The 25431-nt window shown below is 39.2% G+C and overlaps 1 pseudogene; it reads left to right on the top strand.

The window, feature by feature from the left end:
* Window positions 1-24163: 24163 nt before the first annotated feature.
* Window positions 24164-24436, top strand: LOC118981250 (cytochrome c oxidase subunit NDUFA4-like; annotated as a pseudogene).
* The last annotated feature ends 995 nt before the right edge of the window (window positions 24437-25431 follow it).

The following is a 25431-nucleotide window of genomic DNA, read 5'->3' as shown; positions in this document are numbered from 1 at the left end:
TGCTGAGGCCACAAACTTTATCTGAGTCTATAGTAAACTATGTAATTTTTTTCACCTGACATTTTTATTTTTGACCCGGATGGGATGCCGGTTCCATCCAGTACCAGTCTACTCATATCAAACAGAATCATAGATAAGTAGCTAAACTGCGTAATTCATTTGCAACTGAATATTGCGTTCCCATTATACCTGGGAGCAGGGATGATATTTAAGACACCTGTCCTACTTAGCAGCGGAGCACTGATCAGTGGCAGTGGGGGTTTGCTACAAACAACTGGTTCAGCCCCAACCAATGGCACCTGCTGATACCCATCCATGCAGCCAAGGATCTGATGGTGAGAGTGGAAGACAGGTCATCTCCCTGGTGACATAAGAACATAACTGATGAAGTCATTGCCTTCTGTGTTAGCTTCCTGGGGCTGCCATAACAAATATTCACAAACCAGGAGGCTTAAAACAATAGAAATTTGTTTTCTCACAGTGCTAGGGGTGAGAAGTCCAAACAAGATGTCAGCAGGGCCACGCTCAACTATGAAGCCTATAGGGAAGAATTCTTTCTTGTCTCTTCCAGCTTCTGGTGGCTTCTGTCACTCTCTGGTTGTGGCAGCAACATTCCGTTCTTTCCCGCCATCCCGTCGCCTTCTTCCCTATGTATCCCTGTGCCCTCTTCTCTTCCTGCAAGTCACTGGTTTTAGGGCACACGTAAGTGCACAGTCATTTTATCTCAAGTTCTTTAACTGATTACATTTGCAAAGATCCTATTTCTCAGTAAGGTCACATTCGAAAGTTCTGAATGGACGTGATTTTGGGGAAGGCTTCTGTTCAACCCAAGACAACCTCGCTCACTTTCACTGTTCCTTAGAATGCTGTAACTGGCAGGAGATCCTTGAATGGCAGGTAAAAATCTTTTCAGTGATTTCCTCTCTGAGTGGGGTGGTAGGGACATGTTCATTTTTTATTTTTGTACTGATTCATCTATTTATTTATTTATTTTTCCACTTAATGAAGAAGAATGCTGAGTTTTGAAACATTTCCCACTGGGGTTTAAAATTTAAATGATAAATCTCTGAAAAATGTTTGGAAGTAGTTTCCTGTTTATGGTTTTTTTAGCAAACATTTAATTTTTAATTTCTTAAAAAATCTGGGCAGAGGTGGGGATAAGGGGAAAAAGCAGGAACAACCATAACAGCATAAACAATAAGAATAAAAATTGATAAATATACCCTGGCTGGTATAGCTCAGTGGATTGAGCACAAGCCTGCGAACCAGAGGATCGCGGTTCGATTCCCAGTCAGGGCACATGCCTGGGTTGCAGGCTGGTTCCCTGCAGGCCAACTCCCAGCAGGGGATGCACAAAAGGCAACCATACATTGATGTTTCTCTCCCTTTCTCCTTCCCCTCTAAAGATACATAAATACATAAAATCTTTTAAAAAATTGATAAATATGATGGCTTAGAAGAAGGGTTTATTAAACTTCCTTGTGCGTAGATGTTCACCTGCGGATCTTGCCCCTGTTATATTGTAAATTCCGGTTCAGAATGTCTGGGGTGAAGGCTTCAGAGTGAGCATTTTCTACTAAGCTGCCAGTTGATGTTGACGTGGTTGGTCCTTCCAGTAAGAACAGTAACACGTTCTGTTACTATTGGGATTCGAAAGAGAGGTGTGGGCGCTGTTTGTTCATCTCAGCAGCCCAGGGAAGGCGGTGATGCAGAAGCATCAGTCCTGGCAAGCAGGACAGGAGGCTCAGTGGGGCTGGGTTTTGCCAATGTTTCCTTTGTCAGTTACTGACCGAGTAGGGCTAGGGCTTTCATGTCTCAGTTAGAGTTCTGTCTATCCTGTCAGGAAACAGGCTGATAGTCACAGTTTTTTTCTTGCCACTGTCTGCAGGGAGACCAGTTCTTTATTTCCATTTCCACATTCAGATATTTTCATTCATTTTGAGGTATACGTTATACGTTAGTTTAGCCATCTTGGCTTTGGGATCAGTCTGAGCTGTGTTCTTACCTCAATTTTGCCAGCTCTGTAATGTTGGGTGAGTAGTGTGACCTTTCTGGGCATAGGCATTCTCATCTAAGTGGGCAGAATAGCATCTGTCTTATAGGAAGACAACAAGGAAAATTAATTTGTTACACTTAAAGGATCTGGCAAAGTGCCTCCAAAATAGCAGCCCCTCTATGGTCTTTATTTTATTACAGTCCAGACAAAACGGGGGATGGTTTGAAGAACAAGTGCTTTTTGTATCTGATGGGTGGTTTGGGGTCTTGGACAAATCTCAGACATTTGAAGTCTCGGTTTCATCATTTGTAAAATGATGGGGATCACTAAGTACATTTATTTCTATGATTTACAGGCAGAAGACTGAGAGAGAAGGACAAAATAAAAAGTATCCCATTTACCTAGTTAACTCAGAGTGATTTAAACTTCATGCGAGGAAAACTTAGAAAACTTCTGGATAAACATGAGCAACAGAGAATCTCTGTCAGAGGTCTAGAAAATTCTTAGTGTTGTTTCAATGTGTCAGATAAAGAAGACGAATGAGGTATTTCTTGTATATTTAAGGTTGAGTAGAGGTTACTCTTTACAAAAAATAACCTTTACTTTCCATTCTTTCAAAAGATAATTGCACAATATTCACATTCCTCAGAGCCCTTTGAAGACCACATGGGAATTGAAAAATTTTGTGTTTCCAAAGGAATTTAGAAGTACAGAATAATGTCAGGCTCAGATCAAATAAAAATAACTTTTTAAGTCTCCATTCATTAAAAATGTATGTCTTGTTTTCAAGCATTTTCTTCCGCAGCAGTAACACACCGGCAGAGCGCGGCTTGAAGCTTTTTAACTAGTGGTTTTTGACAACTGCAAAGCCTTTGCCTCCCGCCCAGATGTTGCTCCTTTATCAGGCCCCCCTAAGGAAGCAAACAAGCCAAAGGCAGATGGAGACAATAGGCCCTCCTTGTTCAAATGAACATGTTATGTTCATTTGTCAGAAAATATAGAGACGCTTGTGAGAAAGCTGACTTGGAAACAAAATCTACATGAGGTAGCCCTGTCTGACACCACAATGTTTTATGTAGATGGTGGGTGAGGATCTGTTATGCCATTTGCACAAAAATTAATACCGAAAGCAACATTTACAAGAAGGGGTTCCAAGTCCTAGTCCCATTGCAATCTCTTCTCAGTCTCTCATTGTTCTGGGATGTTTTGTATACTCTTTCATTTTTCTAATATACTGTCTTTTCTTTTCTTTCTTTCTTTTTTTTTGTTGATGTATTTCCCTTTAGAAATTAAAACCAGAGTGAGCTCAACCCGTTCCTTGAGTTTGTTCTTTCTAGCAAGAATGTGAACACGGTATCATCCTTGTACTATGAAAGCACCCTTGTTTTCTTACGGAACCCAGAATAGAGAAGAAACAAAACATGAGGGACTTGAATAGCTTGTTTTCATATAAGAATTTGTACTATCTTAATATTTCCGTTTAGCCAAACAAGCATCTGTTGATTATGTGCCATGTGCCAGCTCTGGGCTAGCAACAGAAAAATGAAAAGATATGATTTCTACTTGCAACTAGGTTATAGTCTATCTGGGAGAAATGAAATTAAACGTAAGCTATCGGGGCAGTGGCTTAGACAAAGCATCTCTGAGGATGTGGGAAGCTTAGTTCCAATTCAGACTTTTACCCCCAAACTGATAAAACACAGTATGATAAAACTGATCTCTTTGTTTCCCTTGTTCATAAAATAAGTCCATGAGATTAGGCTGGAAGACAATTTTCTGCTTGGTTGTTCTATATTTGTTGAGTGATAAAGCCTAATTTTGGCTTCCTCACCATCTGCATGGATTTCCTGTGGCAGTGGCATTCAGTGGCCATTAGGGCAATTGGGGAGGTGGGGGGGTAGGGGGAAATGGAGCCTAAAGAAACATATGAGCACAATTGTCAGCGCTCCTGTATTTGCCCACTCTAGGGAGGGGAAAGAACGGATTAAATCTACATGTGCACACAGTTTCTCCAAGTAGGCTTTTTCCAAGCTTTGACTTTGAGAATTAAATGGGGACGATCTCTTCTCACCCTCCCCATCTTCATTATGGTTAGCTTCTATAGCTGCATGGCGGGCAAAAGGATGTTTTCTAATTCCAATCGTGTGCCATGGAGCCGAGGCCTGATTCAGCCTGGGAGAGAAGATGCTCTTCTCCAAATTCCTCCGCCATTAATTTACACATTCACAAAGTAGAAATCATATCTCAAAGGCAGTGATACTCTTTTGATATTATACCTGCTCATTGTGAGGAAAGACGCACACTTATGAAGATGGCATTTCAGTTGCTCCATTCCCGTATGACATGGCCTAACTCAGCAATTATTCTGCCTGGTGTCTCAAAAGGCTTAGCTACTTTACAGGTATAAATGTACCGTCTTGTAATAGTCTCTTGAAATATTAAGTTCTTTTTATACGTATGCAGTTTTGTGAATCTTGAAAAAATGTTTAATATTTCTTTGATCAATGTGTACTGTCTTCAGTAAGAGGAACTGGAAAAAAATTAAATAAAAAATCCAAAAATTTGCAAAACTGTAATCATAAAAGAAATGTAATTATGAACAATGGCATTCTTTGTAAGTGTGTGGCTCTGTTGCTTTTGAATTTATTCAAGCTTTAAACTGCACTAAGATTTTTGAGATACCCTGAAGAAGGTGGTTGCTTATTTTGGAACTTACACACTCACCAGTTTTTTTAAAAAGTAGACCAAAACAAAAAATAAATGAAAATGTAATTTCAACATAATAACAACAACTTTGGAGTTAAAAATTGAATAAACTTGGTATCAAAGACTACTGTACCTGTTCATAAAAACCAGTCCACTAGTTCACATAGATGGCACAACTGAGAATTTGTTTCAACCAGCAATATATCTTCAAATTCGCAGTGAGACCACAGAAACTTTGCCATTATGGGGGTCAGCTAGAGCCCCTCTTGGAGACGGGAGTCAGGGAATCAGCAGTTCTCCTGTACTCTGTGAAACACATCTACCAGGGCAGATGTGTAAGTTCTTTTGTTGTAGCTTCTACTTAGAATGCTAAGTTTTCATTTGAGACAAAAATGGCTGTAAAATATTAGGTGATATGAAAGAAATCTTAACACTTTTCTCTAGAAATGAAGGAGTTACATTCTCCTGTCCTGTCTGACATTTGGTTTCCAGAGTGCAGTGAACTGCTCCAGAGTCAGGCATTTGGCTAAGAGGCAGCACTGTGTATCTACAGAGCAGATTAAAGTGTATTCCTGTTCTGTTTGCTCTGAGAACAAATATTGTCCCTGAAGTTAAGTCTGTTTGGCTGGATGTGAGGGGTGGGCATGTGAAGTCAGGTGCCATGCCTGGTTTTGTGCATCGAGGCCCTGCCCTCTGAGGACACCTGGAAGTGTGGAGAACCACTCCTTGGCCCATCCTGTGTCCTACCCCACGTCCAACTTATTGCTCCAGTCTTCCCGTGCTCCTCACTGAGAGAGTTTTTAGTGGTAATTACATACTTCACAGACCCACTGCATATACCCTGCTGCCTTGCCCAATTCCGGAATCTTGGTTCCACCATGTATTAGGTATATATTTACCAACACAACTCTGATTAAGCTGTTCAATAATGTGCAGTGACTTTGTGACATGTAATGCTCTTGACTTACTGGTAAATTTTATTTAGGGTTATGCACTATAATTCAGGTTTGCCATTGGATTTTACTGTCCTTGACACAGCCGATAGAAACAGATCCAAATCCTGACACGCCACTCACGACACTGATCACTCGGCCCTTTCAATTACATGTCACCACCTATGTTTTACAGTGAAACAGGAGTCCTCTTCAATGATCAACTGACACAGAATTTAGTATGACTGGTTGTAAAAGTAATTACTTGAAGAGACAACAACCTTGATTTTTGGCTTCATATAAGGATGCCATTTCTAAAAAGTCAAGTCATTCAAAATTGAGGTGGGCTCTCTGGTGAGGGGGTGAGCATTCCCATCACTGGAAGCATTTAAGTAGATAATACATGGCCATTTGCCAGGAACGCATTGGACAGAATCCCTATCTTGGACCAAGTGGGATGCTCTCTAAAGTCTCTTCCCTGTGAGCTTCTATGGCTGTAGCAAGTCTCAATGGTCTTTGTCAGATTGTATTTTGTATTATGGATGCTCACTGGTTACTTCTCTTATTATACAGAGCTCTCTCACTTTCCACTATTTTAAAACGTGCATTTGCCCTAATAATAGCGTTCTTGATGCTGCTTTCCCCTTTCCTTTTACAGCAAGAGTAACTGAGGAGCATGAGAGGACTAGACCGGGGGAAAGCAGCCCGTGTTGAGGCTCGAACCTGGAGCCGCACTGCACAGTTTGGCTGCGGGCTGGCGGCGTGACGTGAGCATGGCCCATCAATGCACAGTTTCAGGTTTCTCATCTGCCACATTCAAAACATAACAGGTACCTACTTAATAGGCCTGTTGAAAGAACTAAATAAGAAAATAACTATCAAATATTTAGTGCAAGACATCGCACTTGTAGTGAATATAATGACAAATATATAATATTTGTTAATTGTAGTGACTTTTGTTATTTACCTGGCTTGTCTCTTCTCAACTAATCAGCAAGTCTGTTACTTGCCTCTCACAGATGGAGGATGGGTTTAATTTTGAGAGCTTTGCTACTTATTGGCATTTTTAAAAGGATGAGTAAGCATGATCATTACTACTATTTACGTCCTTTCACCTGTCTGTGTCTTTAATTCTATAATCCTGTTGATGAAGTTATTTGTAAGAATGGCTTTCAATAAAGCTTGAATCATATGGTTTAAGAGTATAGTCAATTAAAATCCTTTAAAAAGGCCATAATTAGACTCCCTCCCCTCAATTCCAATCCCTTTTGTAAAAGCCTGTGATCCTGGTCGTCTTCCACTGCAACCAGTGCCATCACAGAATCCTGTTATACTTATCTGACAGAGAATATTTGGACTTCAAAATTTTTCAGATTTTTGTTTTGTTTACAGAGCGCTGATTCATACAAAAGTGGTAGCTCCTGTTTAACGTATGAATTATGCTTGCATGTGCGGGCTTCGTTTCCTATTGAAGCAGAAATGATCCCAGTGAGTGAAAAGCAAAGATAAGCTGAGAATAGAGTTGCAATCTTAGTTTGTGCAGGTGCTGTTTTGTTAACGTCCCGGTGCATGTGCATTGTACTTTTTGCACACACAGTAATAGTCAAAAAAAATTTTTAGAACATGCATTACAATGTTCAGCTCATTACAAGTCGTGACAAAGTCCCATTGGAACCAAAGAGAGGACTTATGCTCTATTTACTGAGAAGCTGTTCTCATTGTAACTCAAAGAATTTTAGTTCAGGAAGTATCAACTACCAATTTGCTTTGTGGGTTGTTTAGAGACGAGCTACTTTTTGCCTTACATTTCTTACATGCTGCATTGAGACAGTCTTGGACTCTGTGGTTAGTCATCTCAGACATGCTTTAGGATGATTAAAATCACTCCGGGCCCAACTGGATCTTTAGGCCAGAAAATGGTGTCCCCTTTTTCTCTCTCCCTTTCTTTTTTCATTCAGAGCTAAAACAAACCACTTCATAAAAAACTCATAAATTTTTCCCTCTGTGCACTTTATTTAAAAGACCCTCCTGGGCTGTGCGTTTGCTCTGTGGGGACACTGTGCCACAAATGCCTTGTTGGAGGATCAAAGTGGGGTGTCCTTGGCTCACAGAATGCCTGATGTGTCCCTGTAATGCATCTCGTGGGACTTCTGAGTGCACTCACTCTCAAAAGGCTAAGGGAAAAGGGTGTTTTGTCACAGTACATAGTACATTCAAATTTTGATACAGTTTATAGACTCAAAAGAAATTGTACCTTCAACAGATAAGATGGCTTAGTAACTTTCTCTGGGGCTATTTTTGTATTAGAAACTGTCAGGATTTTTTTTTGTCATAGAATAATTCATTATCTTCCAGTCAGAAAATTTCTAACTTGGTTTATATTGTGAATCGAACATTCTGATCCTCTGGAACACGAGATGGAAAGGGGTGGTGTTTGCCACTCTGTGCTCCAGTGGAGCAGGCAAAATAGTGTTTGCATTTGAAGACATATGAAAAGATGTCAAATATTGTATATGCAGTTTTATTCTGGGCTTATCAGTCTTCTCCCTTTTTTGAATCCTAATCTTGTCCTCATCTAGTCTGTCTCCTACCTATTAACTTTGACCAATAGCTCAGTTTCCTTGCAAGATCATTCATCAGTGATCTCTCACTACCCTTACCAATAATCTTTGCTGAGTCTCCAGTATATGGTATATTGGGTGGGAGAAACTTAAATAAACCATTTGAGTTAAGGGGTGGCTTCCACATTTTACAAAGAATCTAAGATTTGCCTACAATCACACATTAGATTTTATCTAATTTCTGCACTAACAGAAAAAGAAACATTAACAATTCAAGTTATGAAAGCACTTCATCAGTAAGACACATCCCAATTTCAGAGAGATTATAAGTGTAAGACTCCCCCATTAATAAAAACATGACCATTCACAAAATCTATAATGTACCCTTGTGTTTCATAAATGGAGCAAATATTGTAAAAAAATAGGCACATATCTTCTCATTGGAGGAAATAAGGACAACTGCTTAGGTTGGGGAGGGAGGCGTCCATGGGAGGGGACATAGAGATATGAGCACACCACACCTGAAGATGTTCTTTGGCTGGAGGCTGTCCTAGGATTACAAACAGGCACACATTTTCAATATCTTATTTTTTTCTGTTTCTTCCTTCTTTGCAGCTTGTGGTTCTTTTTTGCAGGGCACCATCTGAATGACAGTGATTGTCCAAAGTTCCTAACACTCCACAGGTTGACTTCAAGGCAGCACTGCTCATGGCCCCTCCCGAGCCTCCTCCTGCCCTCATGCACCTGGGATAGGTGTATCTGGGGGCTGCCTCTCCTTCCTTCATTGTCTCTTTGGAACCAGAGCCATTTCTGGGCCTTGGGGGAGTGGTAGTACCTTCACAGGGAAAGGCTGAGTCCTTGGTCTGAGAACAACAGCTAGTTATTAGACATAAAGGGGGATGAGAACTTCAAAACAAATTATATGGCTTTTGTTTTGAAATGTCTACTAATGTGTGGTGAAGTCTATCACTGTGAAACAAGAACATTGTAATAATTTGCACTTGATACTTTCTTCATAGAACGTGAGTTCTCTGTAGGGTCCAGCCTTTGGGGAGATCTTATATTTGCCACCTGCATTTTCTTTAACTGCTAACTTACTCTGAGAGTTATTTTCCCTATATACAGGATTATTCTCTCCAAAGATAAAATGTAACACTTTATTCTTTGATGAAAAGGAAAGACTCAGAATGTGTATCAAAAAAGTCCCAGAAATCACCATTATTTAGTTAATACTTTGCTTTTGCTACTAAATATTTTTCATTTTATTCAAAATACTACAGATTAAGGTACTAGCTTTACAAAACTGATTCTGAGATATTAATTACATCTTTGCTTGTTTCCAGGCTTATTATAATTCATTACTTTCTCCTGATGGGGTAAATATTCTTTCTTTGGAGCTGGTATACTGTGCCATTATCAATTTTTATGTCTCCCCTTATATGATTATATCACTTTGATTTTTAAAATGTCTTCCTGGATGTTACTGAGCTGACATAAAAAGACGTTCTCTAATGGGAGTAAATTTTCATGAGCTATTTCCATCAAACTCATCCTCAGACATTCCATTTGGCCCTGTGTCGGGCATTCGATTTCCTATGTTGCACTGTCTTCCTTTTTCTAAGTGCTTACAGGTAATCCATGTGCAAACTAAGAAACTAATAAAATGTACAATATTTGTATTGACTGTATATGAGTTTACAATATACTGTGCATATGATTGTTTTCATAAATGTTTTGCAACCAAAATTTTAGTAAATAGAAGCAAGTATTCAAAGCTAAGTCTATGAATCATGAAACAAAAGGAAGAAATGGATGGTTGTCTAGACATTATAAAATTTGTATACACTATACGAATGGATGGTTTTCAATTGCTATACAATTCCTATCAAAAAATTCCCTTTGACGATTACATTTGATCTATTGAAACTACCACAGTATTTTCAGCATCTTCTTACCCTTGAGTGAGGTTAGTCAGTATGTCAGTTACTTGTCTTTCGGCTCTCAGGTCTGTTCCCATTCATCTGTGTTCTTGTCTTTTAAGCAGGTTGGAAGCCTGCAAACCTTAACAGCTCCCTGGACAAATGGCTTCCTTGTGTATTTCTAGAAGGAGGCCCTTGCAGGAGGTTTCCAGGAGGGAATGAGAGAAAGTGTTTTCTTTCCTTTGGCTTCGGGTAGCAAGGCTGGCAGCAACAGCAGAAGAATCGGGTTATTCCTATGGCCTTGCAAAACAGTGGTGCGGCCGTGGCCTCTCCAGCAGCGGGAGGGATTATTCAACCAGCACAATTAACAGCAGAGATCCTAGGTCCCTGGATAGTGTTTTCCATTTTAGTCCTTCTAATAAGGTGGAATTGTCATCTTGCAGTTACCAATCAAACCCTCTCCTTCCACTCTTTTATTCCTCCCAATATTTAGCGCTCAGTTTTCTCTAAGTTACCTCCGTGAGAAATTCTTACAGCTGTTTTGGTTTTTGTGACTGATGCATTTTGTAACATCAAATAGAATCTTCAAACACAGGAGGGAAAACCTGAATGAGGAATCGTGTAACTTGGATGGTTCACACAGGTCTCGTTTAATGAGCAGATGTTATTAAACTTCCAGAGGCAGCAAGTTCTAATGCAGAGCAAAGTACATGAAGACCACATATTGTGGCTATGTAGGCTCCAATTTATAATTCAAGAAGAATTTTGTTTGGACTTTAATCATTTATCTTTACTTAGTTCACACTGATTTGATGGTAAAAAACAAGCACCTCTAGTGTTCTCATGTTTCTCTCTCATTAGTGCAGCACTCTGAGTTACTGTCCGATGCTGACCATTCCCACCGTCTTGTGTCATCAAATACATCAACACTCACGCACAGGAGTGCTGTGAGGACATGAAGCCTCCTCTAGCTTCCAATATCTGCCAAATCTGGAACTCCCTCTCACCTATTCATCTTTGTTTTGTTAGAACCCCCCAAAGATAAAGTATCTATTGCCCCAATCTATTGAAGAAATTTTAGGAACAGCTATTTCAAGTTTCACTCTTCTTATATGTTTTATTTATTATGCTATTACAGTTGTCACAATTTTTCCTCCTTCCCCCCCTCTACCCAGTCCCTTATTCCCTCTGGCAACACCCTCTTAGCTCATGTCCATAGGTCGTGCATATAAGTTCTTTGGTTTCTCCATTTCTTACACTATTCTTAACCTCCTCCTGTCTATTCTATACCTATAAATTTGTGCTTCTTAATCCCTGCGTCTTTGCCCCCATTCTCCTCCTTCTGCCTCTTAACTAACAACCCTCCAAATATGATTCTGTATCTGTTCTGCTTTTTGCTTAGCTTGTTTTTTAGATTCAATTGATAGTTGTGAATTTATTGCTATTTTAATGTTCATAATTTTGATCTTCTTTTTCTTAAATTAGCATCTTTAAGATTTCATACGATAACGGCTTGGTGATGATAAACTCTTTTAGCTTTCCTTTGTCTGGGAAGCACTTTATCATCCCTTCCATTCTAAATGATAGCTTTGCTGGATAGAGTGATCCAGGGTGTACATCCTTGCTTTTTATTACTTTGAATACTTCTCGCTAGTCCTTTCTTGCCTGCAAAGTTTCCTTTGAGAAATCAACTGACAGTCTTATGGGAACACCTTTGGAGGTAACTGTCTCCTTTTCTTTTGCTGCTTTTAAGATTCGTTATCTTTAACCTTTGGCATTTTAATCGGTGTGGTTCTCTACTCATCCATCTTGTTTGGGACTCTCTGTGCTACCTGGGCTTGTATGTCTATTTTCTTCAAATTAGGGAAGTGTTCTTTCATTATTTTTTCAAATAAGTTTCCAACTTTTTGCTCTTTTTCTTATCCTTCTGGCACCCCTGTGATTCAAATGTTGATAAGTTGTCCCAGAGGCTCCTTAACCTATCCTTATTTTTAAATTCTTTTTTCTTCTTGCTGTTCTTTTTTTTAAAGATTTTATTTATTTATCTTTTAGAGGGGAAGGGAAGGAGAGAGGGAGAGAAATATCAATGTATGGTTGCCTCTGGTGTGTTCCCTACCGGGAACTGGCCTACAACCCAGGCATGTGCCCTGACTGGGAATCGAACCGTGATCATCTGGTTCACAGGCCCACACTCAGTCTACTGAGCTACACCAGCCAGGGCTCTTCTTGCTGTTTTTATTGACATTTTTTTCCTCCGTATGTTCCAAATCATTGATTTGATTCTGAGCTTCATCCCCTCCACTGTTGATTCCCTTTAAATTTTTATTTATTTCACTGAGTGTAAACTTCATTTCTGCCTGGGTCTTTTTTATTTTGTTGAGGTATCCAGTGAGTTCCTTGAGCATCCTAATAACCAATATATTTTTAAAGATTTTATTTATATATATTTTAGAGAGAGGGGAAGGGAGGGATAAAGAAAGGGAGAGCAATATTAATGTGCGGTTGCCTCTCACATGGCCCCCACTGGGGACCTGGCTCATAACCCAGGCATGTGCCCTGACTGGGAATAGAATCGGTGACCCTTTGGTTCAGAGCCCACACATGATCCACTGAGCTACATCAGCCAGGGTATAACCAATATTTTTAACTCTGCATATAAGAGATTGCTTATTTCTATTGTGTTTAGTTCTTTTTCTGTTCTGTTCTTTCATTTGGGCCATATTTCTTTGTCTTCTCACTTCGGCAGCCTCCCTATGTTTGTTTCTCTGTATTAGGTAGTGCTGCTTTGACTCCCTGTCTTAGTAGCATGGCCTATTGTAGAAAAGTGCACCCATAAGTTGCATGGGGTGGAGCCTTAGTTTCTAGGGTGGGGCAACCCATGTGAATCAGGTTGATGGAGTCTCAAATATGGTGTCGTCACTCTATGGCTCTCTGTGGGGGAGGGCTTAGAAAGGGGACAATACTATTGCCTGGCCTCTGGAGTTTTGTCTGGGAGGAAGCTGTCCCCCAGCACTTGCCCTGATGCCAAGCACTTCAGTTTCTCCCTGTATGCCATTGGTGTCCTCTCAGCTCTGCCCCAGTGCTGGAGCCCAGAGGGAGTGAGTCTGTGTAAGTCCTAAGTCAGTTGTGGGCCCTTTAAGAGGAAACTCCTGAGAATCCCACAGTTTCTTCAGCTGCTTTAACCCCCACTGGTTTTTATAGCCAAAAGTTATGGGGACTTATCTTCCTGGCACTGGAACCCTGGGCTGGATGATCTGGCGTGGGGCTGGCATCCCTCACTCTCAAGATATCCCTCCTGGTTTTTATCCACCACACATGGGTGTGGGGGTGCCCATTCTACGTCTCTGTGTCTCTGCACATCTCCATGTCTCCACCCCTCCTACCTGTCTGGATGATTGTGGCTTCTTTAATTCCTTGGTTGTCAGATTTCCCTACAGCTTGGTTTTCTGGTGATTCTGGGTAATGGTTGTTTTATAGTTTAGTTGTAATTTTTGTTGTGGTTGTGCCAGGAGGCAACTTGCGTTTACCTACTCGTACATCTTGACTAGAAGTCCAATTTCTAGACAGTCAAGTTTCACTCTCTACTGCAACAGTTCCCTGAGGCAGAGAACGAGGGTTATATGAGTAATAGGCACACAGTGTGTGCTCAAAATGCTCTCTCCTCCTAGAGAAACAAGCTATTTGCTTGTTCTCCCTGAAGATGAGTTCTTACCAAAGAGGCATCTTGAGTTTCCACCTTTCCCTCCCACATCACCAGTTACCGAATTGTCAGTATCCTACAGGCTCAAACTTAGACTCAAACTGGAGCCCTGGCTGCATACTATCTCCAGTTCACAGAATAGTTCAAGTTTCCATAGTATTATTTATGCATGTGTTGTTCCCCATGGTCTGAGATTCAGACAAGTTGACTTCCCTGTACCTTGGTTTCCTCGCATGTTTACGCAGAGTAAAAATAGGAGCAAGGAATATTGGAATGGTGTCAGTCCATCTTGACAGCAGTTGATATCAAAGTAGTTTTTGTAAGTATTTGCTATATAAATGTTCATTAATGATAATAAATTTTCTTTCACTATTTTGCTTTAAAATGGGCCCAAAACCCTGTGGACCCATTTTCTAGTTTGTTTCTCCTTTGTCACCTAATATCCCAGTTGCAGGGAATGCAAGCCCCTCAGTGTTCATTTAGGGAAACGAGTACTCGTGGTAAGCTTGTAAGCTGGTGGCTCTTTTAATTTGAAAGCCAAGGTTACAGAGAGTCTTACTGAAAGTCACATCAGTGATGTTTAAAAGTAAAACACCCTAAAGTTACAAAGTACAAAATAAAGTGTAACTATGAAGAGATTAATTATTAAGTAATTAACATGCACTGTCCACAGGCAGATACTTATTCTCTCCTGTGCTAATTGTTTGAAAATTATTGCTTTTAACTAAAGTGCACACACACGCGAATTGTGCATTAAAATCCCATTCCTCATGCCACTCACTTGTGTGCCCATGGGGACCTTTGAGGGATCACATCACAGGGATCTGAGGAAGTGGAAGGGAAGCTCGTTTTTCAACTGTTTTATTGTTGCTCTTATGCCAGCAACTGAAGCCTATACAGGAGCAAGGGGCTTTAGGGCAAGCCTCCCTCAATACCTCTCTCTTCTATTGTAAGTCCATCTCAGAGTTAATCATTTCCTCCAAGGAGACAGTGCTGCAATAAAGATAATTAAATTGAAATTTAATATAGTGAGGCATTGTACTATAGCTTTATATCAGATGTGGGTTCTGAGAGAAACCATTACTGTGAGGGTGGAGTGTACGGTATGTAATTAACAATTATGTTTGTCAGATTTATGAAACAGAAAATTAATAACATGGAGACTGTAAAACAGTGAACATAGCTGCCAATTCTGAATTAAGGTAACTGGGCTATGACTTACTTCTACAGCAACCACTGTCTTTCTCTTTTGGAAATGAGTATTGGGTCACTGTGATTTACTCAGTTTTTTTTAACACCTCCCACTCCCCACCTAGGGGTGTTTTCTCCAAAAAGCAGTGATTCTCAATCTTCCCTGCATATAAGAATCTGGGGGGAGTCTCTACAAGTCGTGGTGCCTCGACTCACTCCGGACCAATTAGAGCAAAACCTTTGGACAAGGGGCCCAGGGAAGGATATTTCGAACAGCTCTCTAGGTAAAGTGATTCCAAGGTGCTTGAAGATCATGTTAGTAAGTGTTTAGTCTGACTGATTTTTCTAGAGAAAGGTGCTAGGTTAAAACAAAGAGGAAAGGGGAAAATAACAGGAAAGAATAACTACATTATAATTAAGTATCCACGGACTGTTTTTATCTTGACATACGAAAATTTGCAGAATCTGTTCACCATCAGGAGGTATTCTTAAGACCAAATGACCGTTTCTAACATTTAGACATCTATGTGTCCAGGAAAATCAGCTCTGAGAACTCTTGGCCCCTCCATGGCCTCTCAGAGGCCATGAATGCTTTATAGTTTCAGCATGAGGCCACAGAATTCCCTGAATTATTGTGGGCAAACGCTGGCTCTGCCCTTGACAATCAGGGCCTTGGTAAGCTCCATGGCAGGAAGAGGAAAGCATCATCAGAGTGATAATCCTCAGCTGGGAAACTGAAGCTTGGATGCTTGGCGAGTCATCATCCTCAATGTGCCTCGAAGCACACAGGCAGGGACAGATCTTTGTGGGCACTGAGTGCTTCTCAAGGCAAATGCAGCAGTTTTCCCACTGAGGTGCAGGGTGAGAAGCTAATTTCACTGTTTACAGATGTGTGCGCACATACACACAATCTAAGAAGATGCCTGGATAAATAGTTTCCTTTACTGGTCTCTGAGTTTAAGAGGTCACCAAACTAGGGTAGATTAGGGGGTGAGTTTATTATTCACTTATTTGCTTAATTTATCTGCGGTAAAAGATGTATTTGAAGCTCCTTTTCTGGTAAGCACTTTCATTGAGAAACTTTGAATTTGACAACAGTAAACCATACGCTTTCAAAGCTACTTACTAAGTGATTGAACTTTGCCTGTTCTCCAGAGTTTGAGCACATGCTGTACCTAAGAAAACCAGGGCATGGGGGTTGGGGGGGGCGGGGTGGAGCATGGGGGAGGGGAAGAGAGTTGTGCAGGAGTCAACTTGCATCCTGGAGTTATATGCTGAAGAGCTCTGTTTTATTTTTTTCTGTTTCAATTTGGACACAAACCATCAACGACTAGATGAACATTCTCTTTCTCCATCACAACTGTACTTGTAGAAAACAGTGTAATTATTTATTCTAACATGATCAGCACGATTGTCAACGTTTCTCTTCACCTTGGGCCACATACAATGTAACCACAGGACTGGGGCAGCATTTATATTCTCTCAGGTCAGTTTTTACCCACTATATATTTTTTCTACTAAGGTTATTCAGTTTTTCTGTTATTAAATCAAAAGAATGAGGAAAAGTAATTATGAATGTGATGAAGAACAAAAGAAAAAACCTACTAAAATATTAAAGCCTTGAAATTTAACGTGGGTTAATTACATCTATCAGTGCAACTCATTTTTAATTTGCTTTGTCTGTTATTAAATCCTACTGCTTAAATTGCTGGACTGTGGCTGCGTCTGTGTAACCAAATCACGGCCGTGGAGCCTTGCAGTTCTGTGGCTCCTGCAACGACTACTGAGACATGGCAAGCAGCTGTCAGAAGATATCAGCTTTGAAATGCCTGATATGGTTTTTCCTGCTCTTACAGAAATTAGACCTAAAGTTTTAGGTCTAATTTTAGACCTTTCACATTTTCAAACTCACCCTAAATTTCCTATTACTAGAATACTTAGTTTTGGGAGCACATAAAGAATGGAGACTATTTTTAACAAGTCGTTTCTATGTATTAATGATTATTTGAAAAGTCCTAAAAAACACATTTCTGAAATTCTAGTTATAAGTGATCTAATTTTTACCTCACACAAAACATGCATTTTTAAATGCTAAACTTAACATGTTGACTAAAGTCCAAATAAAATTTCTACAAACAATATCTGGGTAAGATGAAATTTAGGCAAGAAATATGATTTATTAAGAGATATATTTTTTCAGTTCTTCATAATTCAACAAATTAATCAAGACTGCAGCTTTTGTGTCAGCAAATATTTATATTCAGAAAAGTGTTTTCAACCATTAGAAACATATAAAGCAAACACTAATTTTCAGGCCTTTCAGCCCGATGTTGATCAGGCTCTGTCTTTCTGTTTTCACAACTGCCTGGTGCTCAGGGGAGGCAGGTGTAGATAAAAGCTCAGAAATGAGCAACCAAGGCTTCCTTGGTGAGAGTGTATCAGTCGGGGTAAATTCGGGATGTAGCGCCCAGTAAGGAGCTGGCTCCCTCTTTCACAGAGGAGTTCCTGGTCCCAGGGCTGCACTGAGAGTCCCTCCTTCATGGTCAGTATTGGTTGCTCAGAGGTTTTAGTAGCATATCTTTTTTACAGGAACTTTCAGGTGGCTTCTAGACCCAGTTTTTCTGAAGGTGAGAGGAAGTATTCCAAGACTGGTGTTTGGTTCTTGTGTTTGGGAGGTTGGAAAGTTTAGGGACTTAGATGAAGCCCTAGCCAGGTCTGGATGTGCACTTGCACCTTCTTTCTTGTCTCCTTGGGCAATCCATGCAGCTGTTTAAAGGAGCACCATGATCAACATGGTACCCTCACCCACCACCATAGCTGAGTGTAGCCAAGGAGATGTTTAAGTACCAGCCATGCACACATCTGTACCAGCTGCAGATGGTTCCTGGTTACTAACCAGGGAACCATGCATGGTGTCTTAGAATGAATGCATCAAGTGCCAAAGCATATGGTACTTACCCCAAAATGAGTCCTGCAGGTGGGGAATGGGGAATGGATAGCAAGGGGACAACCACTGATGGGCACATTCCTGAAGAGGCCCTGAATCCTCACCTTTATATATATTGTATACTAATGTTCATTTAATGAATGTGCCTTTTATTGGCATAAAAGCTGGCTGCAGAGTACTACCCTAACAAATGAACGCAAGTTTTGCAAATTGGCATTTCATTATTACTGAGATGATTACTATAGAGAAAGTTCACTTGGATTTGAAATCAAAACACATTTTTCAAGAAATTTCAATGTATAGGGTCTGGCAGAAGTGAGGCTTGCTTGAGTGTTGTTGGTAAGGTAGTAATACGGGAGTAATAATGTATTGTTTTATTTTGAACATTTCATCTAAAATGTCAGATGGTGTGTTTGAGTGTGATATCACTATGTTATAGAATTACAGGCTTATGATTTTGTAGTAACAGATTTTGTAGTAAAAAGGGGTGTTATTTGTTCCATACTCTGTAGTAGATATTTAAGAAGAAATCTATTAGATCCTACTAAAATCAACTATTATAAATGACTAAAATATTTTAAAGATGTTTTTAAAAATACATATGAAAGTATTTCATATGTATTTCATATTTACTCATATGAAAGTATTTTATAGATCATAAACACCATGAATTTGAAGAAAACATTATTGCAAAGCCTTGGCTAGGAATTATGCATAGCCCTTTCAAGCTAAAAAATGTGCTATGAAAATAATATATTCATAGAAACTAGTTCAAATTTCTATTTAAATATTTTGACATTTTATTAAAAGTTGTATTAAAAATAATGGATATCTTTTCTAATACTTTCCATTCTATTTCTTTTACCACAATTTTACAGTATAAGTAAAATAAAGAGTATTTTTACCCAAACCCAAAGTAGATTTTATCAAACTCCCTCCCATTTTCCATAAAGTAGTTTTTAAATGTTATCATTTTCTACATGCTTCATGAAAAAAATAAGGTTGAGACAGCTTATTTAGAAAACTCCAAATATCTGTTTCTTTGCTTAAAGCATATAATTAAATCTATCTATCTATCTATCTATCTATCTATCTATCTATCCATCCATCTACCTACCTATTTACCTATCTAGATGGCAGGAAAAATTACCTCTTTTCTGCACAGTCTTCCTTCTTGCTCTTTTTCCTTATTTCCTCACAATAGTGCATGAATATGCATTTTTCTCTTCAAAGGGTAGTGCAGAATAGAATATTCATTACTATACAAGATATATTAATGCCAATCTAATAAAAGAATGTCCCCTAAGCCCCCATGTGTGCATATGCAAACTCCCAGAGCTGCGGAAGTTCTTCAAATATAGGTTGTAGGCAAACATAAAACTAACAGCAATTTAAAGACAAATCCAGCATTTTAGGTTAATTTCTATGTTTTTAGGATAATTCCATGATGTCATAAAATTAACCAAGACAAAGGGGAAATGGGGAATATAAAAGATGATCAACCCCTGTATCCAAAACCTCCTAAATCTATAATAAAAAATACATGTGTATACACGCATGTGGTTAGTCACCCATTTCCTTCCTCCCTTCGCTAATTTACTTATTCAAGTACATTTCTCTGAAGTCATCTATCGCTCGGCAATTCACTGCTGCTAGTTTAGATCTGAGACCCTTGAATACCTGCCAGTGCTCCTGGCACTCCATGCGATTGTGAGGTTGTAGGTGCCTCACAGTTAACAGCCTTTTTATTATTTTGAACTCTCTATGTCACTGCCTTTGTTTTCCACAAAAGACAAAATGACAAAGTCTTAAAAATATACTTTTCTATTTTCTGCATATGTATTTTTAAATCACCCTGACAGTTTTATTCCACAGCACACCAGCAATTGCTCAGCTCTCACGAACAATTCTATCCCAACAAAATCACTCAGGGAAGAAAAGGTTTAGAGAAAAGGATTTCAGCTTCATGCTTCAGAGGGATTGTAGTAAATCATGGTATGGGAGTAGGAAAACAAATATAAAAATGATGAAATGCACCTTGATAGGAGTGTGTTTTTAATCACTATTTTCATAAGCAGGTGGAATTCTCAAGACTTTCTCTCGGTGGGGCTTTCGTGTATGAAGTGCGCATGCCAGCATTTCTGCAGGATCAGTGACTCTCTCCCACTGGCGGTCATGCCTAGTGCACCCCCGAGGGGCAGAATACCCGGGCTGGACTTTGTCAGGGGATGCCTGACCTTCCCAGGATGTGGCTTCTCCCAACCTTCCTGCTTTGTGAAGGATTTGTTTGTGAGTACATGTCAACCTTGAAGCAATGGGACTGCTTCCTGAATTGCTTAGAGCTAACTACAATTTACCAGTCTCTGAAGTGGCATTAAAGCAATGTTCATTTTTTAATGAGTATTAAATTTACTTTTAGCCAAACCCTCTAGCTGACAATGAAGTGTTCATTGGGCTTGCTATTGGCTCTCTCTTTGCTAATTGCTCTGCTGCTGGTGATTACTCTATCTCTCTCTTTGGATGCAGAGCTTAATATGTTTGAGGCTTATACTTAATTTCAAAAGTAGGAACAGCAGTAAAACCCTCCAGATTTCAAGCCTCTGAGCAGGGTCTCTCCTCAATTATGAAACAATCCCACATGGTGTAGTGGGAAGAATCCACCGTCGTAGAAGATCCAGGTCTGTCCTGAGTCTATCACTTCTATAAGGAGTTGGTAAACCATGGCCTGTGGGCCAAATCCAGCCACCACATTTTGGGTCTTAACTGCACGTGGAGAATGGAGTTTATGTTTTTAAATGGTTGAGGGAAAAATCAAAAGAAGAACCATACTTCATGACATAAAAATTATGTCAAATTCAAATTCCAGGTGCACAAATAAAATGACCTGAAATATGGCCACCCTCATTCCTCTGTGTGTTGTCTGTGCCGGCTTCCCTGTCATAGCGCCAGCTGAGTAGTTGCAACAGCAGCCGCACGGCCCACAAGGCCTAAAATATTTACTCTCTGACCCTTTTAGAAAAAGTTTGCTGATCCCTAATTCAAATAGCTGATTGATCACAGGCACATTAATTTACTCTGAGAGCCTCAATGGCTTCACTTCAGACAGGGATCAATAACAGTGGCGACATCACAGATCTATTGTGGAAAACAAAAAGGTTGCTCACCTTTCAGCATTTGAAAAATCTCGTTGTTAGAATAGTAAAAACAGAATTACTGGTTATTCATTGTTTCATTCTGATAATTGCACTTGTTCTTCCACCAATGTGACTGAAATTTATTTTGAAATAGATGATGAACAGTCTCTTTAATAAATTATGTTAGTATGACTTAGAAACAGGCATTTAAAAGAATTTACACAAGTATTTACTGAATATCTGCAATAAACCAGGTACTCATTTCTGAAAATAGATTACATAAAAGTGAAACTACTTCATTCTCTTAAAATGTCTTTGGAAAAAAGTTCTCAAAGGCATCTATACGCATATAATTTTTCCTCTTCCTTCTATTTATGATGCACCTGGATTCTTTTTAAGTGTTCCTAGGTCACTAAAGACAAGTAAATGCACAATCTTCAAATATACTTGAGCTCTATCTATAAGCATGTGTAAATAAAGGGAACAGTCAAGGTATTTATATTATTCATTAAACTTAAATTATGTTTATCACTATTACAAAGTTTAATAATTTAGAAGTTTGTTTAAATTTTCTATCTCAAATTTTGTCACCCAGACAGGTTTTTGAATAAAAATCCAACAAAGATTTCTCTTCTGATGGGATGAAGGCATTTGCCATGCTGCTAATGAAGGAAGAAATAGAGAGAAAATGCATTTGCTTCTCTCCTGATCCTTGTCCAAAAGCAATTGCCTCCTGCTGTGGACGGTTCTTCGTGTTCAAACAGCGCTGGGCCAGGTCCAAGCCTTCAGTCTATTTTGATCTAGAAGAGCTAACGTCTTTGATGTGTATCACTGGGTCCTAAAGTGCTGTGCCAGGTTTAATCAAAGGTACGTAGCTTCTGCAAAAATAAATGAGGAGAAATGATCACAGTGCAGCATGCAGGGTTTTTCAGCAGCCTCCAGACTTTGCTGGGCCGGGCCCCCTCCTCAGAGGACACATGCGGGAACCCTAGAGGGTCTCTCTCAGATGAAATAACTACAGAAAAACACAACAAAGGGAAGCAAATTTCACTGTGCAACTGATAGTCCTCTTGCTGTGGCAGCTGAGGACCAACAGAGCACTGCAGGATGCTATCAATAAATGAGTGAACGAGGGGTGGACTCCGAGCACCCGGATCCTTCAGGGTCTCTGGGAAAAGTGTGCTGAGTAAGTATGTTCATGCTGACGCGGCGGAGCCTATCCTCGCTGGGGCCATGCGGTGGGTCCTTTAGTTGCCCTTTCACCCACACATCCAAACACAGGGATGGTGGTATGTCTCCCGACGACCCACAGCACAATTAAATAGCAAAAAGGCCTTTTTCAGCTTTCTGCTGAGTCTATCACTACTGTACTGTGTCTTCCAAGCATTTTGGATTATTTATCTTTAGAATTGTTTTCAAAATACATACACATATAAGTGTATTACTGTCGATTCACATGAAGCCTGGAATGTAATAATATATTAAATCATAACTTATAAGATTGAGGTCTAATACTTTCTTTCCATTGTTTGATATGCTATTTAAGGCACATCCAGAGATCTGCATAATATATTTGGAGACCAGTGCTATATTACCATATTTTATCATGTATAATGTACACCATTTCCCCCAAATTTTTTAGAGAAAAATAAGGATGTGCATTGTACATCGGTTATACTAATTTTGTGTCTATATAAATGTTTTTAATTCTTTTATTTATGCTTATGCATTAGAAGTATAACTCTAGAAAGCAATGTCAACACCCATAGGCAAGGTAACACCCTGGAATACAATAATCAGTTTTGTTTCTAAATACAAATAAATAAATAAATAATGGAATTAAAAAGTAAAACAAAATATTCTTTCCTGAAAGTTTGGGCCAAAAGTGTGGGTGCACATTATACATGGGAGTGCATTAGACGTGGCAAAATGTATATAGAAATGTTAGGGCTATTTTCTAAAACATCCCTCAAAATATTCAGAATCCAAAGCCACAGTGTTTGTCATTCTTTTAGACTCTGATTGAATAAAACCCTATTTCACCACTCTGTTGGATCTTGTGTTGTTAATCCACCACTCTTTTCTCTCTGCCGAGAAGAAACCACCCTCCCCAGATCTCATCCCATCGCTTGTCTATACCACACATGTGCTGACAATTACAAGAGATTTATCTCCGGGCTGAACCACTCCCCTCGATTGTAGATTCACATGTCCCTTGTAACTTAGTGTCTAGAACCGAAGTCCTTATTCCCCCCTGACCCCACAAACGTGTCATTCCTTAGTCCCCCTCAAATGCAGTGCCCTTCTGCCAGATGCTCAGACTAAAGATGAAGTCACCTTTGACTTTCTACTTTCTCTTATCCCCTCCATCAGCAAATCCAATTGTATGCACCTTCAAAAGATAAGCAAATTCTTAATATCACCTTCACCACTAGCTCTCTAGTTTGAGACACCATCATTTCTTGAATAGATTATTGCAACAGCCTCCTACTGATCCTCTACACCTATTATTATAGCTTTTCTTAGCATAAGGTTTCAGGACGGATTATTAAAACATGGTCTGGATCAGGTCAGTTCTTTGCTCTCAACCTTCTCTGATGACTTCCCGTATCTCTCATAGGAAAAAAGAAGCAAATTTCACTCCCCTTACCTCTTGGATCTCACTTGTATCCTCTGTTTTCTCTGCTCCAGATTCTCATTATTCCTAGAATTCACTGGCCAACCTGCTACTTCAGGATCTTTGCATTTGCTTTACTGCCAGATAATCCATATTCTTCTTCCTTCTTCACTTCTTTCCTATCTTGGCTCAAATAATCTTAGTCTCAGTGAGTCTTTTTCTGATCACTGCATTTAAAATTGCAAATACACCGATTTATCCCATGTCCTCTTCCTACTTTCTTTTCCTCTCACCATCTGACAAACTACACATTTTAATGATATATTTTCTGTTTTCCTCAATTAGGATGTAAGATTTATGATGGCACAGATTCTTGTTGCATTCACTGCGGTATTCCTAGAGCAAAGAGCAGAATTTGGAACCACGTAGTGCCTCCCAAAATTTATCTGAATGAGCAGCCATGCTCTGTCAGATCCTTGATCAGGCCAAGAAGCATCCAAGCTTGATTCCCCTCCTTATATTTATTGGAGCCAGAGGTACTGGGGCTGTGCTGCATGTCATGCACCTGGCATTGTTTGACCCAGATGTCTGTTGGGACAGAAAGAACAACCCTGAACTCTGGAACAATCTGGGTCCCAATGAGCAATAAGTTCTACTCAGTGAATGTAGATGACAGCAAACTGAAGAAAGAAGGTCCAGAGCTCTAAATGAAATGTTTCAGTACAAAGCTGCTTAGAATAAAGGTCTTCCAGAAGCTATCTGCACAATTTTTCACTTAACCAGAATATATTTTCCCCAAATGCATGAAATCATGTTGGTGTATTCTGTTGGGATTTACATCCGTTAATAAATGCTTGCAACTTGAAAAAAACTTATCTGAATGAATAAAGACATGCATAGAAATATGTGGACTACAGGTAAAAGGATTATACACCAAAATGTGGTTATCTATATTGTCATAGAACCAATGGTAATTTTAATTTTTTATATTTCCTTCTGTAGTTTTTAAAAAATAAGAAACATGTTACCTTTATCATGAGAAAAATAGAAATGTCTTATTAAGTGCACTTTACTGTTTAAAGAAAAAAGATATGAAAGAAACAAAAAGGAGAAAGCAAAATTGTGTGTGCATATAGATGATTATGTCAAAACGGATAAATATATGCACATAAAATAAAACAAAAAAGAAAAAGCCCAACATGATTCCACTGTTTTCAAGTCCCCAAACTAGGAATCATATTTTTTATTCTTCTTTATTGCCTCTTATCAGTGACTATGTTTCCCTTTGCAATAAAAACAAATCAACCTTTAAAATAGAGGTTAAATGAATTGCTATTTATATACCTACATGAATGGAAGAATAAGTCAATAATCCAAGCTATCAGTTACTCATGAGCAGCTCTAATTAAGTTGCTACAACTCTGTGCTACTTAAATTTTAAAAATTTTATTAAATCCTCAGATTTCTGTCTTCCTATTGAGAAATAAATTCTAACCGAAAGAAGCAACTTCAACTTTTTGCCCTAAACTTATTTCTTATTTCTGTCAAGAATGTTTCACAAATGTGAGTTCCCGGATAGTTAATTAAAATTATTCAATGGAATGTTCTGGGGTCACTTTATTTTTCAATTCTTTAATGAAGTCGTGACTCTAATATGATAACCCTGTAGTTAAAAAACTCTTTCCACTAATATTATATTTGCAATATATTCTATGACACCTTAATAAA

Source organism: Sturnira hondurensis, unplaced genomic scaffold (assembly GCF_014824575.4).
Source record: "Sturnira hondurensis isolate 20B ecotype Veracruz unplaced genomic scaffold, ASM1482457v3 Scaffold0023817, whole genome shotgun sequence".
NCBI classification, from domain to species: domain Eukaryota; kingdom Metazoa; phylum Chordata; class Mammalia; order Chiroptera; family Phyllostomidae; genus Sturnira; species Sturnira hondurensis.
This window is presented reverse-complemented; position numbering and strand designations above follow the sequence as displayed.